Raw genomic sequence first — 18344 nt, forward strand, 5'->3', positions numbered from 1 at the left:
ACACTGGTTCAACATCTTGAGTGACTCTTTTCTTGCCCTCTCTCTGAATCTCAGGAGTACATGTATGAACAAAACATTGAATTATAGCTTTTTCAGCATTAGATAAAGTCAAGCATTTAGGATCCTTTCTTTAATGTAATATCTGTTGATTGTTACCATGGAGATGATTGTGGTGTTGTTAGTTGTAAGATTATCAGAAATAATGCTTTATTTTGTGAGCCACGTTTTCCTTCTAAAACACATATTTTGTTATGAAACATAACTTCATATGAAAATAAATCTTAGAATGAAGTAGAATATCGAAATAAAGACAACATTACTCAAATGTCTAGCTTTTGGTCTTTTATCAGAAATGTAGTTAAAGTATGGGAGTAGCATTTCATCTTAATGGCACGTTTTGCATTTGTTTTCCTTGGAGTTGTCCACGTTCCTAGATAGAGGACCAGAGAGACAGAGATAGTGCAGGACTAATGCACACACACACACCTCTTAGCTTCAAATTATTTACCGTGTGTTCATATTCCAAGTCTGCACTACTATATATATAAAAAATAAAAAAAATCGTATCGCAGAAGTTCAGCATTACAGAGTGATTGAAATTTAAAGGCAACGGTCACGCATTAGCAGAGACTGCATTCACTGTAAAATCTGTATATGTCGGCTCAATCAGAAAGCCTTACAACGGTCATGCGTTAGCGGAGACTGCATTTACGGTAAACTCTGAATATGTCGGCTCAATCGGAAAAACCTTACATTTCTATCGCGCTATAACTACCGAGGTATGAAAAATGTATGCACTCACTAACTATAAGTTGCTCTGGATAAGAGCGTCTGCTAAATGACTAAAATGTCAAATGAGCTAATGTTATGTTGACAAACGCTAAAACCAAAATAAGTTTCAAGCGTTCCCTATACCTTCTTTAAATGAGAAGGTATGCAAACACTGCAGGTGGTAAACAGGATTTCTTAAATCATGTATTCTGCTAGTCTATAGAACCATGGCTTCAACCTATAGATCCAAAATGCTTACTAATAGTGAAAAAGAACCCAGTTAACAAGTGTTGTGTACTAGGGACAAGTGACAAAATGGATGTAGTCTACTTGACAGTGGATAAAATATCATAGATATTGTATTTTCAAGCATATAGAATCCAGGGTACCGAGGAGCTCTCCTGCAAGCCAACTAATACAGCCTACATCAATGATCAGTGATACTCAAATGGCGGCCCATGGGCCACATCCGGACCGCGAGACAATGAAATGTGGCCCTCAGCTGTCTTATCGTTTTGAGTATGGCCTTCATAGTCATCCATTATCCATTTACCACATTCTTAAAATGACCCAGCCATTGGGTTATACAAAGAGATTATGGCGTACGTTTTGGCTATGATTCAATTCTAGGTAGAAGTGAATCAAGAAATAACATAAAATACCTTGAAGGGACGTACAGTGGCTTGCGAAAGTTTTCACCACCCTTGGCATTTCTCCTATTTTGTTGCCTTACAACCCCCCCCCCCCCCCCCCCCCCCCAAGTAATTTTTTTCATTTCACTTCACCAATTTGGACTATTTTGTGTATGTCCATTACATGAAATCCAAATAAAAATCAATTTAAATTACAGGTTGTGATGCAACAAAATAGGAAAAACGCCAAGGGGGATGAATACTTTTACAAGGTACTGTATCAAGTAACTTCAGTCTAATCGAAGTTCCCTGATATAAATATGTCAGTCAAACATCTCGCTTACAAATGTGTCTTTTTGCACTATCTTTGTTGTTACACATCTTTGTTGCTAGGCAATTGCAAGGACATGTAGGCTTAATATGAGTGTTGCAAGGTTGGCTTCAGTGTATCTTAACTCCATCAACGCTGTTGGGTTATATGCAGTATCCACATCTATTGGAGTCTGTTGGGTTATATACAGTATCCACATCTATTGGAGCCTGTTGGGTTATATACAGTATCCACATCTATTGGAGCCTGTTGGGTTATATACAGTATCCACACCTATTGGAGCCTGTATATCTTGTTAATGCAGTATCCACACCTATTGGAGCCTATATATCTTGTTAATGCTGTATCCACACCTATTAGAGCCTGTATATCTTGTTAATGCAGTATCCACATCTATTAGAGCCTTTATATCTTGTTAATGCAGTATCCACATCTATTAGAGCCTGTATATCTTGTTAATGCAGTATCCACACCTGTTTGAGCCTGTATATCTTGTTAATGCAGTATCCACACCTATTGGAGCTTGTATATCTTGTTAATGCAGTAAACCATTGATCCAGGAGAAAGATGCACCTTTATTGAAAAGGTACAAAGCAGCAAGGGAAGAATCGAGGCCCTTTCTCCTGAGAATCAATTATTTGGAAGATGTTCTTTCGTTTCATATTCTGCTATTCATAATGCAGTCTGCTTTGCATCTCTGACGTCCATAAAATATTTACTAGTCCTTGAAATTGACTGTGATCAGGGATTCATATGCGAAGGTGGAGGTCAACACGTTGATGGGGGGACTTTATGGTAATACCATAGTACACCAGCAGATGGTGGTGCAACACTTCCACACAATTCAATCCAGAGTGGAGAGTTTGGGGCAATTCCATTTCCACATAGTTCCAGGAAAATTCATTTAAATTCAGTTCATTGAAGATATTGACAGTTGTTTTCAATTATGATATGGCTTGTTTTTTTATTGCAGAAAATAGTCCCACAATACAAACATTAATGGTACAGTAAATAGTATATATGCAGGCAAATACATTTGATTTCTCAGGGGTAGTTGGAGATTGATGTAATGCATTGCTCTTTAATGCATGCATTTGTAATGGCCCATGTTACAGTCCATCTTCATGATATCAATGTTTGGACATTATTCTGTCTGGGTCAATCGACAAAAGCCAAGATAAGTAGAAAATCATGTACCTTTTCATTGTTTAAGACTGTAGCTTCCCTATATGTGAGTGTACTAAGATTTATGTTAAGAGGCTTTATAACACAGGTGGTATTTCACTCCCCCTGGAACCAAGTTGGCTGTTTCAAGCCCCACTCTGGTTGTTCCTACACTAGCCTTTCTGTCAGGACCTAAGAACATAGTAAAGTATATGTAATTTTTCTGGAGAAATATAAAAATACAATCACAAAACCCCTTCCAACCCCACCTTTCCTCTTTACTCAATACCATCCATCAAATACAACTAAGAGCAAGGATATGTTCAGCAATAAGATTCAACACTGACAGTAAACAATACAAAATAATAGTCATGATAATCGTTTCTTTTCATTCTGTATATTTAATACAGGAACAAATGGATCTCAGTCTAGATATTATTTTGGCTCAAGACAGCGTTTACTGGTGTTCCCCTTACATAGGGGAGATCAGGAAACCACTGAATATGTTGTAATTTCTGTCATCTACAGTGAGCCTGTAGCTGAAGGGGAGGCACACTCTAGAGTCACTCCATCGGATACATTCTTTGCCACATTATACCCTGGTCATTCTTGAACAAGCCTACGTACACACCCACCCACTGTCACCCGTTGTGATGTCCATGGCACTGAATCTGAAGTATTAGACTCATCTCACTGGTGCTGTGAAGACACCTGCATCAGAGATCAACACCCCTCAATCTGAAACAATGCCTCTTCAGAACTAATGTAGTATATTGGGCTCAGACCCCTTCTTTATATAGACACTGGTCCTGGTGAACCAATACATGGGAACTAACAGGTGTCATCAGTGGAACATTTTGAGAACATCGTACAAAGTGAAGGGTTGTTCAAGTGTGTACTTTTGGCACTATTCCATTGGTACCATTGTCCCAGGTAAGCTAAATCAAGTGTACCTCAAGTGTTTTAAAGGATATTATGTACTGGTCTGGTTAAAACACGTTCTATGTAATGTAATCCTGATTTAATCTAGGTAATGAGAACCCAACCGATTTATATCAGTCCACAGATATTGGCCACATTGATATTCAGTGTGTACTATCCCTTTAATAATGTAGCCTCTGTGTATGTGAACCTATCAGTATTCTGTTAAGAGGTCTGGAGCTTTATGGCACAGGTGGAAGTGCAATCCCTGGACCCACTGGTTGGCTGTTTCAAACCCCGCTCTGGCTGTTCCTCTTTAATGTCTACTCTACTAGCCTTTTCTATGGGGTCGTTCCACATTAAATCAAAACATTTTTGACCCCACCCCTTTTGATTAGAACAAAACTTTCCATACATGTTTGCCCATGGTAGAAGTGGTTAGAAACAGACTTTCTGGACCTGAATGACAAAACATTAAGGAGATTGAGGTGCTCATAGTTTGGACTCATTTTGGACCCTCCACCCTTCCATGAAATACCCATATCTCTGTCACTGATAAAGATATAACTTTGATTTTGATATCATTTGAAAGCTTATAAATAGTACAAAAGATAAGTCATGATAATTGTTCCACTTTTTATTCTGTATATTTAATACAGGAACAATTTGGAGCTCAGACCACCTATGTCTAGATATATTTTTGGCTCAACACAGTGTTTGTGGTGTTCCCTCACATAGGGAAGATCAGGACACCACTGAGTATGTTGTGATTATTGCTATCGTCAACGAGCCTGTGGTTAGAGGGGAGGCGCATGAAGACCAAGTCTCCCTCCCCCAGCTCTAGAGTCACTCCATTCGATACATTCACTCTGTGTCCGTGACTTTTGTACTGATATGACCACATTATACCCAGGTCGTTCTTGAACAAACGTAAGGCCACGTACTGCGAGAAACGGTTGTCCGTGGCACTGAATCTGAAGTAGTCACTGGTGCTGTGAAGACAGCTGCATCAGATACAAAACATGGAGATATCAACACTGTTTGTCTCTCATAGAAACTGCAGCATCCTGTTAGTGATGTTGGACTCAGTGCTTATAGCTGGCCCCGGTGGACACGTGTATATTACATGTAGATTGGTGTGTGAGCTGTACCTGAAATTGGGCTGTAGGCTTGGCCGATGTTGTTGATTACATTTGGGTAGACCACAGTGGTGTCAGTATTGCAGGGTCCCACGTCTTTACCTAAAGCAGCAGATAATTATATTGAACACAGTCTCTTGTGACGAACTGTAACATAAATGTAACATCTGGCAGCATATATGGATCTCTCAGTGAGGTAGGGCTGGTTGATGGTTTGGCATCACTGATTATTTTGACAATTCAACAATCATTTAAAATATAATGCAACAGTCAGTGGGGAAAAACAACTAAAACCCCCTTTTCCCTTCATTACCTCCATTCTCTCTCTTCAGATCCTCCACCTGGCTCTCACTGGCTGTCAAATTTTATTTGTCACTTGCTTCTTAAATAACAGGAGTAGACTAACAGTGAAATGCTTACTTATGGGCCCTTCCGAACAAGTGAAATGCTTACTTATGGGCCCTTCCGAACAAGTGAAATGCTTACTTATGGGCCCTTCCGAACAATGCAGAGAGAAAGAAAATAGAGAAATAATAGAAAACTATAACACGTGATGATAAAAGTAAAAATAAATACACAATGATTAACGATAACTTGCCTATATACACGGGGTACCAGTACTGAGTCGATGTACAGGGGTACGAGGTCATTGAGGTAGATACTGGTATGCAATCTGGTTTCCACTCAGGTTATGGATGTGTCACTGCAACCTTAAAGATCCTAAATGATGTCACCATTGCCCTTGATTCTAAGCAATGTTGTGCTGCTATTTTTATTGACTTGGCCAAAGCTTTTGAAACGGTAGACCATTCCATTCTTGTGAGCCGACTAAGGAGTATTGGTGTCTCTGAGGGGTCTTTGGCCTGGTTTGCTAACTACCTCTCTCAAAGAGTGCAATGTATAAAGTCAGAACATCTGCTGTCTCAGCCACTACCTGTCACCAAGGGAGTACCTCAAGGCTCAATCCTAGGCCCCACGCTCTTCTCAATTTACATCAACAACATAGATCAGGCAGTAGGAAACTCTCTCATCCATTTATATGCAGATGATACAGTCTTATACTCAGCTGGCCCCTCCCCAGATGGTGTGTTGAATGCTCTACAACAAAGCTTTCTTAGTGTCCAACAAGCTTTCTATGCCCTTAACCTTGTTCTGAACACCTCCAAAACAAAGGTAATGTGGTTCGTTAAGAAGAATGCCCCTCTCCCCACCAGTGTGATTACTACCTCTGAGGTCACCTCATACAAGTACTTGGGAGTATGGCTAGACGATACAATGTCCTTCCCTCAGCACATATCCAAGCTGGAGGCAAAGGTTAAATCTAGACTTGGATTGCTGTATCGTAATCGCTCCTCTTTCACCCCAGCTGCCAAACAGATGACCATCCTACCCATACTAGATCGGCAGTTAAGGGTACTCTCGAGCATCTAGATGTTCTTAACCATTCAGCCATCAGATTTGCAACCAATGCTCCTTATAGGACACATCACTGCACTCTCTGCATACCCATCGCAACACCCACTGATGCTTATTTATAAAACCCTCTTAGACCTCACTACCCCCTATCTAAGATACTTACTGCAGCCCTCATCCTCCACATACAACACCCATTCTGCCAGTCACATTCTGTTAACCTCTTAATGATCTGACCCTTTTTTTCAATTTTTGCCTAAAATGACATACACAAATCTAACTGCCTGTAGCTCTGGACCTGAAGCAAGGATTTGCATATTCCTGATACCATTTGAAAGGAAACACTTCGAAGTTTGTGGAAATGTGAAATTAATGGAGGAGAATATAGATCTGGTAAAAGATAATACAAAAAAAAAAAACATGCGTTTTCTATTATTTTTTTGTTCCATCATCTTTGAAATGTTAGAGAAAGGCCACAATATAATATTGCAGTTTAGACGCAATTTAGATTTTGGCCACTAGAAGGCAGCAGGGTGTGTGCAAAGTTTTAGATTGATCCAGTGAAGCGTTGCAATACTGGACTATTTTGTATCAAGTCTGCCGAAATGTGCCGAATTGGTCAATTGATACATTTTCAAGTACATAACCATAGAGAACATACAAAAATGATATGGTAATATAAAATGTAAGTTCACACACTCCCAGGAATGTCATACATGATGAATCATTAGCTTATACACTAACGTTCACACATCTAGATGGCTGGGCGGGGTGGGTGTGGAGCCAGAGAAAGCAAGGGTTCAAACTGTAGAACCCAGTTCCTACATTTGAATATAAAAATGGATTTTATCAAACAAAACTATGCTACATTTTATCTATGGGACCCTCAGGATGACAAATCAGAGCAAGATTACTGAATGTAAGTACATTATTTACCTTCAGAGGTGAATGTATCAAACCAGTTGCCGTGATAAGTTTTTTGTTGTTGTTTACTCTCCTCAAACAATAGCATGGTATTTTTCACTGTAATAGCTACTGTAAATTGGACAGTGCAGTTAGATTAACAAGAATTTAAGCTTTCTGCCCATATAAGATATGTCTATGTCCTGGAAAGTTTGCTGTTACTTACAACAGTCATGCTAATCACATTAGCGCATGTTAGCTCAACTGTCCCGTATACGGGACACCGATCAAATAGAGGTTAAAGGTCCCGACAGCACACACATCCCTGGGTCGCTCCTCTTTTCAGTTCGCGGCAGCTAGCGACTGGAACGAGCTGCAAAAAATACTCAAACTGGACAGTTTTATCTCCATCTCTTCATTCAAATACTCAATCATGGACACTCTTACTGACACTTGTGGCTGCTTCACGTGATGTATTGTTGTCTCTACCTTTTTGCCCTTTGTGCTGTTGTCTGTGCCCAGTAATGTTTGTTTCATGTTTTGTGCTGCTACCATGTTGTGCTGCTGCCATGTTGTGTTGCTACTGTGTTGTTGTCATGTGTTGCTACCATGCTGTGTTGTCATGTGTTGCTGCCATGCTGTGTTGTTGTCTTAGGTCTCTCTTTATGCAGTGTTGTGGTGACTCTCTTGTGGTGATGTGTGTTTTGTCCAATATTTTTATTTTTAATCCCAGTCCCCGTCCCCGTAGGAGGCCTTTTGCCTTTTGGTAGGCCGTCATTGTAAATAAGAATTTGTTTTTAACTGACTTGCCTAGGTAAATAAAAGTTAAATAAAATAAATATAAATACTGTATATACTGTACATATAACTAGGAATAAAGTGACAGATAATAAACAATAGCAGCAGTGTATGTGATGAGTCAAAAAGTTAGTGCAAAAAGGCTCAATGCACATAGTCCGGGTAGCTACAGTATTTTGTTAACTATTTAACTATTTAGCCGTTTTTTGGCTTGGGGGTAGAAGCTGTTCAGGGTCCTGTTGGTTCCAGACTTGGAACATCTGTACCACTTGCCGTGGAGTAGAAGAGAGAACAGTCTATGACTTGGGTGGCTGGAGTCTTTGACAATTTTTAGGACCTTCCTCTGACACCATCTGGGATAGAGGTCCTGGATGGCAGGGAGCTCTGCCCCAGTGATGTACTGGGCCGTACGCACTACCATCTGCAGAGCATTGCAGTCAGATGCCAAGCAGTTGCCATAACAAGTGGTGATGCAGCCAGTCAAGATGCTCTCAATGGTGCAGCTGTTTAACTTTTTGAGGATCTAAGGGCCCATAACAAATCTTTTCAGCCTCTTGAGGGGGAAGAGGCACTGTCGTGCCAATTTCACGACTGTGTTGATGTGTTTGGACCATGATAGGTCCTTAGTAATGTGGACACCAAGGAACTTGAAGCTCTCTACCCGCTCCACTACAGCCCCATCGATGTGGATGGGGGTGTGCTCGGCCCTCCGTTTCCTGTAGTCCAAGATCAGCTCCTTTGTCTTGCTGACATTGAGGGAGAGGTTGTTGTCCTGGCACTACACTGCCAGGTCTCTGACCTCCTCCCTATATGCTATCTCATCGTTGTCGGTGATCAGGCCTACCACCTTCGTGTTGTCGGCAAACTTAATGATAGTGTTGGAGTCGTGCGCTGCCACGCTGTCATGGGTGAACAGGGAGTACAGGAAGGGACTGAGCACGCACCCCTGAGGAGCCCCCGTGTTGAGGGTCAGCGTGGCGGATGTGTTTTTACCTACCCTCACCACCTGGGGGCGGCCCGTCAGGAAGTCCAGGATCCAGTTGCAGAGAGAGGTGTTCAGTCCCAGGGTCCTTGAAGGGCACTATGGTGTTGAACGCAAAGCTGTAATCAATTAACAGTATTCTCATGTATGTGTTCCTTTTGTCCATGTGGGAAAGGGCAGTGTGGAGTGCAATAGCGATGGTGTCATCTGTGGATCTGTTGTGGCGGTATGCCAATTGGAGTGGGTCCAGGGTGTCTGGGATGATGGTGTTGATGTGAGCCATGACCAGCCTTTCAAAGCATTTCATGGCTAACGATGTGAGTGCGCATCCTGGTAGTCCGTCTGGCCCTGTGACCTTGTGAATGTTGACCTGTTTAAAGGTCTTACTCAGATCGGCTACGGAGAGCGTGATCCCAAAGTCGTCCGGAACAGCTGGTGGTCTCATGCATGGTTCAGTGTTGCTTGCCTTGAAGTGAGCATAAAATGAATTTAGCTTGTCTGGTGGCTTGTGTCACTTGGCAGCTCGCGGCTGGGTTTCCCTTTGTAATCCATTATACTTTGCAAGTCCACATCCGACAAGCGTCAGAGCCGGTGTAGTAGGATTCGATCTTAGTCATATATTGACTCTTTGCCCGTTTGATGGTTAGCGGAGGGTGTGGCGGAATTTCTTATAAGCGTCCGAATTAGTGTTCCGCTACTTGAAAGTGGCAGCTCTAGCTTTTAGCTCAGTGCGGATGTGGCCTATAATCCATTGCTTCTGGTTGGGATATGTACTTACGGTCACTGTGGGGACGACTTCGTCGATGCACTTATATATACAGTGGGGAGAACAAGTATTTGATACACTTACAATTTTGCAGGTTTTCCTACTTACAAAGCATGTAGAGGTCTGTAATTTATATCATAGGTACACTTCAACTGTGAGAGATGGAATCTAAAACAAAAATCCAGAAAATCACATTTATGATTTTGAAGTAATTAACTTGCATTTTATTGCATGACATAAGTATTTGATCACCTACCAACCAGTAAGAATTCCGGCTCTCACAGACCTGTTAGTTTTTCTTTAAGAAGCCTTCCTGTTCTCCACTCATTACCTGTATTACATTTACATTACATTTACGTCATTTAGCAGACGCTCTTATCCAGAGCGACTTACAAATAGGATAACTGCACCTGTTTGAACTCGTTACCTGTATAAAAGACACCTGTCCACACACTCAATCAAACAGACTCCAACCTCTCCACAATGGCCAAGACCAGAGAGCTGTGTAAGGACATCAGGGATAAAATTGTAGACCTGCACAAGGCTGGGATGGGCTACAGGACAATAGGCAAGCAGCTTGGTGAGAAGGCAACAACTGTTGGCGCAATTATTAGAAAATGGAAGAAGTTCAAGATGACGGTCAATCACCCTCGGTCTGGGGCTCCATGCAAGATCTCACCTTGTGGGGCATCAATGATCATGAGGAAGGTGAGGGATCAGCCCAGAACTACACGGCAGGACCTGGTCAATGACCTGAAGAGAGCTGGGACCACAGTCTCAAAGAAAACCATTAGTAACACACTACGCCGTCATGGATTAAAATCCTGCAGCGCACGCAAGGTCCCCCTGCTCAAGCCAGCGCATGTCCAGGCCCGTTTGAAGTTTGCCAATGACCATCTGGATGATCCAGAGGAGGAATGGGAGAAGGTCATGTGGTCTGATGAGACAAAAATATAGCTTTTTGGTCTAAACTCCACTCGCCGTGTTTGGAGGAAGAAGAAGGATGAGTACAACCCCAAGAACACCATCCCAACCGTGAAGCATGGAGGTGGAAACATCATTCTTTGGGGATGCTTTTCTGCAAAGGGGACAGGACGACTGCACCGTATTGAGGGGAGGATGGATGGGGCCATGTATCGCGAGATCTTGGCCAACAACCTCCTTCCCTCAGTAAGAGCATTGAAGATGGGTCGTGGTTGGGTCTTCCAGCATGACAACGACCCGAAACACACAGCCAGGGCAACTAAGGAGTGGCTCCGTAAGAAGCATCTCAAGGTCCTGGAGTGGCCTAGCCAGTCTCCAGACCTGAACCCAATAGAAAATCTTTGGAGGGAGCTGAAAGTCTGTATTGCCCAGCAACAGCCCCGAAACCTGAAGGATCAGGAGAAGGTCTGTATGGAGGAGTGGGCCAAAATCCCTGCTGCATTGTGTGCAAACCTGGTCAGGTCCTACAGGAAACGTATGATCTCTGTAATTGCAAACAAAGGTTTCTGTACCAAATATTAAGTTCTGCTTTTCTGATGTATCAAATACTTATGTCATGCAATAAAATGCAAATTAATTACTTAAAAATCATACAATGTGATTTTCTGGATTTTTGTTTTAGATTCCGTCTCTCACAGTTGAAGTGTACCTATGATAAAAATTACAGACCTCTACATGCTTTGTAAGTAGGAAAACCTGCAAAATCGGCAGTGTATCAAATACTTGTTCTCCCCACTGTATACACTAACAGTCAAAAGTTTGGACACACCTACTCATTCAATGATTTTTCTTCATTTTTACTATGTTTTACATTGTAGAATAATAGTGAAGACATCAAAACTATGAAATAACACATATGGAATCATGTAGTAACCAAAAAAGTGTTAAAAAAATCTAAATATATTTTATATTTGAGATTCTTCAAATAGCCACCCTTTACCTTGATGACAGCTTTGCACACTCTTGGCATTCTCTCAACCAGCTTCATGAGGTAGCTTTTTTTTCTTACAATGAATACCTATTATTAAATATTATTATTTTTTATTCCAAAATATTGTTTTTTTTATCAATTAGTATATTTGAGTTTAACCATAATATTTGTTGTAATATTTGTTCGGTCTTTTCTGGTGGATTAAAGTGAAATTGCAACCAACTTTCTATGGCTTGTTTTAAAAATAGCAATATTTTGGAGATTATTTCATTTTTAAATAACCGAAAGTGAGAGGTTGTAATCTGAATAAAGTTAAAAAGGCCATTCTTGAACATGGGGTGAGACATTCTTACTAATCTGCTAGAGAACCAGTTCGGATTTAAGTATAATTTTTGAATGACTGAAGCCTTTACTGAGAGGTCTAGTGCTTTAATATTTAATAATTTCTGTCCATTATATAAATAGGCCTGTTTACTATTATCTGGCTTGCTGTTCCAAATAAAATTGAATATTTTTTGCTCATATAATTTAAAAAACAAGTGGCTAGGTGTAGGCAAGGCCATAAGCAAATAGGTAAACTGGGATATGACTAAAGAGTTAATCAGGGTGATATTTCCACAAATAGACAGGTATTTTCCTTTTCTATTCTTGCTAACTTTCTATTAAAATGTATTGTAATGAGATCATTTCTTTCTTTCGGGATATGTATACTGAGTATGTCCACTTCACCATCAGACCATTTTATTGGTAAACTACACGGTAATGGGAAAGTGGTATTTTTAAGTGATCCAATACGTATATTATAGTATACATCATAATTTGGTTGTAATCCAGAGAGGTTAGAAAAAGTATCTAGATCATCTATGAGGCTGTGGAGGGATCCACATTTTGGATTTAAAAGAAAACATGAATCATCAGCGTACAATGACACCTTTGTTTTTAAGCCCTGGATTTCTATGCCCTTGATATTATTGTTGGATCTGATTTTAATAGCTATCATTTCGATGGCCATAATAAATAGATATGCCGATAGTGGACAACCTTGTTTTACTCCTCTTGACAGTTTAAAACTTTCTGAGAAGTAGCCATTATTTACTATTTTACACCTAAGGTTACTATACATAACTTTAACCCATTGTATAAGAGATTCTCCAAAATTGAAATATTCCTGGCATTTATATATAAATTCCGGTCGTACTTAACCAAAAGCCTTTTCAAAGTCAGCTATGAATAGCAGGCCTGGTTTCCCAGATTTTTCATAGTGTTCTATTGTTTCCAGTACTTTAATTCTAAGCGCTATGCACTTGCATCACAACACTGAAGTGTAAGGGGCCTCCAATTTCTTTTATGGACTGGATCTTTATATTTACCACTTGGGTCCTGTTTCAGTAATAATGAAAATCAGACCTTCTTGTTGAGTATCTGATAATCTACCATTTTTATAGGAGTGGTTAAAACATGCCAATAACGGTCCTCTGAGTACATCAAAAAAGTTTTGGTATACCTCAACTGGCACTTTCCTGGACACTTTAATTGCATCAAGAAGTTCCCCCTCTGTAATTTGGCCTTCACATGAGTCTTTCTGTATAGATGTTAATTTTACATTATTAATAGGAAAAAAATCCTTACAATTAACTGGTTAGTGGAGATGGAGGAGACTGAAAGGAAAACATATGCTTAAAGTACTTTACTTCCTCTTTCAAAATATCGGTTGGTTAATCATGGGTGACTCCGTCATTTGTAACAAGTTTCAGTAAATTATTTTTGGTAGCCTTTCAATATGGTGCATTTTCCCCCATATTCCATTCAGTTTGCTTTATTTTAATAATATATTACACTTGATCTTTCTTGAATAAGATCCTCCATTTATTTTTATTTTTCCTCTAATGTATTCTGTGCCTCTATGGTACTGTTTTTATTGCCTTCTATCTGTCCTGTTAATCCCTCTATTTCCTTTCTTAATATGGATTATTTTGACTTAAATTGCTTTTGTTTTAAAGATGAGTATTGAATTGCATTGCCTCTAAAGGCACATTTAAAAGTGTCCCATTCAATAAGGGGATCTGCTGTACCTATGTTATGCAGGAAAAAGTCAGATTATTATGTCCTGGTTAAAAACAAGTTGTCATCCAATAGGCTTTGATAAAATTTGCAATATCATCGCCCACGTGGAAATTCTGTAAGAGTAATGTATATTCAAATTATTTGATGGTCCGTCCGCATTCTGTCCTCTATTAACACTTTAACTTTTTGTGCCAGCGAGAATTACATAAGAATGTAGTCAAGACGACTAGCTTGATTGAGCCTCCACCATGTATATCTCACTAGGTCAGGATATTTAAGCCTCCATATATCCACTAGTTCCATTATATTCGTGATTTCCTTAAATGCATAAGGGTGATAGTTTGTAGTGTGATTTCCTTTACGGTCCATTGAGGTATTTAAAACCGTATTATAATCTCCCACCATAATAATAGAGTCTTGTATTGCTTGTAGGCTTGATCAATTATTATACAGTGGGGGAAAAAAGTATTTAGTCAGCCACCAATTGTGCAAGTTCTCCCACTTAAAAAGATGAGAGAGGCCTGTAATTTTCTTCATAGGTACATGTCAACTATGACAGACAAATTGAGGAAAAAAAATCCAGAAAATCACATTGTAGGATTTTTAATGAATTTATTTGCAAATTATGGTGGAAAATAAGTATTTGGTCACCTACAAACAAGCAAGATTTCTGGCTCTCACAGACCTGTAACTTCTTCTTTAAGAGGCTCCTCTGTCCTCCACTCGTTACCTGTATTAATGGCACCTGTTTGAACTTGTTATCAGTATAAAAGACACCTGTCCACAACCTCAAACAGTCACACTCCAAACTCCACTATGGCCAAGACCAAAGAGCTGTCAAAGGACACCAGAAACAAAATTGTAGACCTGCACCAGGCTGGGAAGACTGAATCTGCAATAGGTAAGCAGCTTGGTTTGAAGAAATCAACTGTGGGAGCAATTATTAGGAAATGGAAGACATACAAGACCACTGATAATCTCCCTCGATCTGGGGCTCCACGCAAGATCTCACCCCGTGGGGTCAAAATGATCACAAGAACGGTGAGCAAAAATCCCAGAACCACACGGGGGGACCTAGTGAATGACCTGCAGAGAGCTGGGACCAAAGTAACAAAGCCTACCATCAGTAACACACTACGCCGCCAGGGACTCAAATCCTGCAGTGCGAGACGTGTCCCCTTGCTTAAGCCAGTACATGTCCAGGCCCGTCTGAAGTTTGCTAGAGTGCATTTGGATGATCCAGAAGAGGATTGGGAGAATGTCATATGGTCAGATGAAACCAAAATAGAACTTTTTGGTAAAAACTCAACTCGTCGTGTTTGGAGGACAAAGAATGCTGAGTTGCATCCAAAGAACACCATACCTACTGTGAAGCATGGGGGTGGAAACATCATGCTTTGGGGCTGTTTTTCTGCAAATGGACCAGGACGACTGATCCGTGTAAAGGAAAGAATGAATGGGGCCATGTATCGTGAGATTTTGAGTGAAAACCTCCTTCCATCAGCAAGGGCATTGAAGATGAAACGTGGCTGGGTCTTTCAGCATGACAATGATCCCAAACACACCGCCCGGGCAACGAAGGAGTGGCTTCGTAAGAAGCATTTCAAGGTCCTGGAGTGGCCTAGCCAGTCTCCAGATCTCAACCCCATAGAAAATCTTTGGAGGGAGTTGAAAGTCCGTGTTGCCCAGCGACAGCCCCAAAACATCACTGCTCTAGAGGAGATCTACATGGAGGAATGGCCAAAATACCAGCAACAGTGTGTAAAAACCTTGTGAAGACTTACAGAAAACGTTTGACCTGTGTCATTGCCAACAAAGGGTATATAACAAAGTATTGAGAAACTTTTGTTATTGACCAAATACTTATTTTCCACCATAATTTGCAAATAAATACATTAAAAATCCTACAATGTGATTTTCTGGAGAAAAAAAATCTCATTTTGTCTGTCATAGTTGACGTGTACCTATGATGAAAATTACAGGCCTCTCTCATCTTTTTAAGTGGGAGAACTTGCACAATTGGTGGCTGACTAAATACTTTTTTTTCCCCACTGTACCCACATACTGTGCCTTCTATGTCCTCTGTTTGCTGTGTTTTGATCCCTACCATGTTGATTCCTACCTAATTTCAGGCTTTTAAGTACTTTTGTGTTCCAGTTCCTTATATTTGAAGATGTATTATTTAGCTAATTGTCATTTTTTCTAATGCTGTCTTATCCATTTATAAAATACTATGAATAGAAAGTTGAAGACTAATTATTTTACAACATTAAATGGTATAGTGTATTTGTAGATTATTTCTTTATCAATTGTTGTATTTTATTGTTTTACATTATTTTTATTTTTTTACAATCCCTACCATGGATAGTATTGGTTGTTCCATTATTCGACTCCTCTATGGGATCTTTGCAATATTAAGAATAGCCATGGAGTAGTCTTGGTGTCTCGGAACTGTTGGTTATCAATGTACCATTTATCGACTACAAGAGCTACACTTTTCCCTTTAAGTCTATTCACCTTGAAGAGTGGGTATAGAACTTTGGGCCGTTCTGCAATTTCCTTCGGGAACTGATAATTCATTCCTATTTTCATGCCAGCGAGTCTTTTGCACAGGCTTTTAACCATTATTTTATCTTTAAAGAAAGCAAATTTGGCAACGATTGGGCACTCGTATTGCTGTCCTCTCTGTCCGAAACGGTGTACATGTTCGAATTTGATTTTGTTGACAGGATCGCCTGGGATATGTAGCGCTTTAAGGAGGAATTCTTTCACCACGCTTTCAGGCTCTTCACCCAGATTTTCTCACATGGATCTAGTCTGTATTCCAAGTAAAGCTTCTCTCAGAAACATGTAGACCAGGTGAGGCGAGGTGAGTAGTCATGCTGTACTTCGCTCCGCAGGTAATATGACACATTACATTACAATGGAACGATTTGATTAGTGTAATGTTAGCTAGCTACATAGTTGTATTTGTATCAAAGATAAAGGTGTAGTATAGAGAAACTATCGAGGTTAGCTAGCCAGCTACATTCGTTCGCAGCGACGCCGTTTTTCAAACAAAGTCAACACCGCAGCCATTGCTAGCTAGCCAACACTACCAGCTAGCAGTCCTGTAGCAACTAAATACAACATCCTTTTAGCCAGCTACATTCGTTCGCAGCGACGCCGTTTTTCAAACAAAGTCAACACCGCAGCCGTTGCTAGCTAGCCAACGCTACCAGCTAGCAGTACTGTAGCAACTAAATACAATATAATTTTAGCCAGCTACATTCGTTCGCAGCGACGCCGTTTTTCAAACAAAGTCAACACAGCAGCCATTGCTAGCTAGCCAACACTACCAGCTAGCAGTACTGTAGCAACTAAATACAATATCATTTTAGCCAGCAACATTCGTTCGCAGCGACGCCGTTTTTCAAACAAAGTCAACACCACAGCCATTGCTATCTAGCCAACACTACCAGCTAGCAGTACTGTAGCAGCTAAATACAATATAATTTTAGTCAATGAGAATTTTGCAACATAAAGCTTCCCTTTCTGAACATTCGAGATGTGTAGTCCACTTGTGTAGCTAGCATGACTGACTTTGTGCTAGCTAGCCAACGTTTAATTATTGCTGCGTTATGAAAGGAACTAGACACGGACACGAATTATCTGTTTAGTGTGTTAACACACTATTGGTAGTTTGTTGTAACCAAGTATTGGTGCTAAACCGTGTGTTATTAGATGCTAGCATGCTAGTTAGCTATGGCGTCATAGGATACGGTGCCCTGGGCGGTTTTTCATGGAAGAATACTGTACCAAGTTAGCTAGCTGAATAAAGTAAGTTAGAGTCTATTCCTAGAAACATTGAACCGCTGTAGTTTACAACAATTATAATTTCTAAAGTGGAAGTTGGGAGAGTTATATTCGGGTGTTTCAGTGAAACAATTATAGTTTCTGAGGTGGAAGTTGGGAGAGTTATATTTGGGAGTTGTGGTGAGGGAGGCCCCGCTCTCTCCTTTCCCAGATGTTTAGTTCATTTCATTCCGATCTCCTCTGCATTATTGTAGCCATTTGCTGCAGCCTGTCAACTATGCCTCTGCCTATCCCTGTTCTCTCCTCTCCGCACAGGCTACACAAACGCCTCACACCGCGTGGCTGCTGCCTCTCTAACCTGGTGGTCCCTGCACGCACCACCCACCTGGAGTTCCAGGTCTCAGGCAGCCTCTGGAACTGCCGTTCTGCTGCCAACAAGGCAGACTTCATCCCAGCCTATGCTACCCTCCAGTCCCTCGACTTCTTGGCGCTGACGGAAACATGGATTACCACTGAAAACATTGCTACTCCTACTGCTCTCTCCTCGTCTGACCATGTGTTCTCGCATACCCCGAGAGCATCTGGTCAGCGGGGTGGTGGCACAGGAATCCTCATCTCTCCCAAGTGGACATTCTCAATTTTTCCCCTAACCCATCTGTCTATCTCCTCATTTGAATTCCATGCTGTCACAGTCACTAGCCCATTTAAGCTTAATATCCTTGTCATCTATCGCCCTCCAGGTTCCCTTGG

Source organism: Coregonus lavaretus (assembly GCF_964263955.1).
Source record: "Coregonus lavaretus genome assembly, chromosome: 8".
Classification (NCBI taxonomy): Eukaryota; Metazoa; Chordata; class Actinopteri; order Salmoniformes; family Salmonidae; genus Coregonus; species Coregonus lavaretus.